Below are 2,199 nucleotides of genomic sequence, written 5' to 3' on the forward strand. Positions count from 1 at the left end.
CAGGAATTGGAGAGGGAACTAGGGACAGACTTGGAAGGCAAGACACAGTGGTACACTTGATTCAAATGTATTATGTATGTATTAAAGTCTCAAATAATAAAAAAAAGTGACATTGTGTTTTAAATATAAACAAATTTAAATGCTTAGATATCTAATTATTTAAGTACAAACATAATTTATTTTTATAATGAATGTGTCCTGTCTGTTCTTAAATGAGATGATTTAGGTGGAAATTTAAGTCATTGGCGTCTTACTGACCTTTCCAAATCTAGATATCAGATTTCATCTTCCTTCTGTCACATTTGCTGATGCTTTTCTTCCATCTTTTCTTCATCTTTGTTACATCTTTTTTTATTAGATATTTTCTCTATTTACATTTCAAATGTTACCCCCTTTCCTAGTTTCCCCTCTGAAAATCCTCTATACCCTCCCCTTCCCCCTGCTCCCCAACCCACCCACTCCCATTCCCAGTCCTGGCATTTCCCTATACTGGGGCATAAAACCTTTCCAGGAGCTAGGGCCTCTCCTCCCATTGATGACCGACTAGGCCATTCTCAGCTACCTATACAGCTAGAGCCACATGTCCCACCGTGTGTTTTCTTTGATTGGTGATTTAGTTCAAAGTAGCTCTGGTGGTGGTGGTGGGGGGGGGGCGTACTGGTTAGTCCATATTGATGTTCCTCCTATGGGGCTTCAGACTCCTTCAGCTCCTTAGGTACTTTCTCTAGCTCCTTCATTGGGGACCTATGGATGATTGTGAGCATCTACTTCTGTGTTTGCCAGGCACTGACAAATTTCCTCAGGAGATAGCTATATCAGGCTCCTGTTAGTGAAAGATCCTGACAGAATGTAAAAGGACACAGAAGCCCTGAAATTGGCAAGACAGATATCAGTGTTAGCAGAACTAGCTTCACTGATTTAGAAAAATAGAGATGCACAATGCTCTGGCCACTCCTTGAACCTGTGTGTCTGCCAATGTTCTGACCAGGTGTGTGCCCATTGCTGCACCTTCATTAGACTCTTTCCTTGTACCCCTCCCATACCCATTTCTTGAGAATAGACATTGTTTAGATCTGGAAATCCCCTAACCTCCCCCTTCTCCTTTCCCCCTGAGGGACTATAAAAACTGGGAACTCTTTCCCCTCGAGGTCGACTCCTCTACCCCTGAGTGGGATATGAGTCATCCCCAGAGCTCTGGCTTTTCCCGAATAAAGCCTCATGTGGTTTGCAACAAGCTCGGTCTGTCATGAGTTCTTGGGTGTCTGCTATTGTCCTGAGGCCTGAGTGAGGGGCTCCTCTTGAAGTCTTTCATTAGCAGACTTTTGTTGGCATCTGCCATAGTGTCTGAGTTTGGTGGTTGTTTATGGGATGGATGACCAAGTGGGGCAGTCTCTGGATGGTCATTCCTTCAGTCTCTGCTCCGAACTTTGTCTCTGTAACTCCTTCCATGGGAATTTTGTTCTCCCTTCTAAGAAGGATTCTGAGCTTCTGGGCTAGTATCCACTTTATCAGTGAGTGCATAACTTGTGTGTTCTTTTGTGATTGGGTTACCTCACTCAAGATGATATACTCCAGATCCATTCATTTGTCTAAAAATTTCATACACTCATTGTTTACATCTTATCGACAAAACCTAGACATTTTTTTTCCTGCTTCATATCATCCAAAACCAAATCTTTCAGTGGCCAACACTTTTAAATGCCTATTCAATTCTCCTACAGCCTGATAGGTCTATGTTAAAGGAAGCAATGGAGGTGAGAGTCCTTGCTTTCCTTCAGATCAAATATAGGAGTCTTTAAGTTTTTTCTTATTAGCTCCTGATTTATTATATATAAAAAAATCATTACCCTGAAGCACATTCCTTTTAAACCTACCAAATGGACTTCTTTATTGATTCATTTATTTATTTTCCTGGAAGGACTTGGAATTCAGCAGAAGACACCAGCTGTTCCTTGCCTTTTCTTTGACAATTATTTTATTTCATTTCAACACTTTTAGTTTTTGTTTTACAATTTCTCACAAATGTTCAATGTATTTTGTCCATATTATTCACTGCCTTTTTTATCCACTCCAACTCCTGCTCCATGCTGTCTTCCAGGCAAGTGGCACTTCTTTCATGCTTGCTTTCTCTTTCTGTGGCTTATTAGGTTGACTAGGGGAGCTGGGAATTGCAGAAGGGAGTATTCACCAGATCATGGG

This window comes from Mus musculus, chromosome 9 (assembly GCF_000001635.26).
Source record: "Mus musculus strain C57BL/6J chromosome 9, GRCm38.p6 C57BL/6J".
NCBI classification, from domain to species: domain Eukaryota; kingdom Metazoa; phylum Chordata; class Mammalia; order Rodentia; family Muridae; genus Mus; species Mus musculus.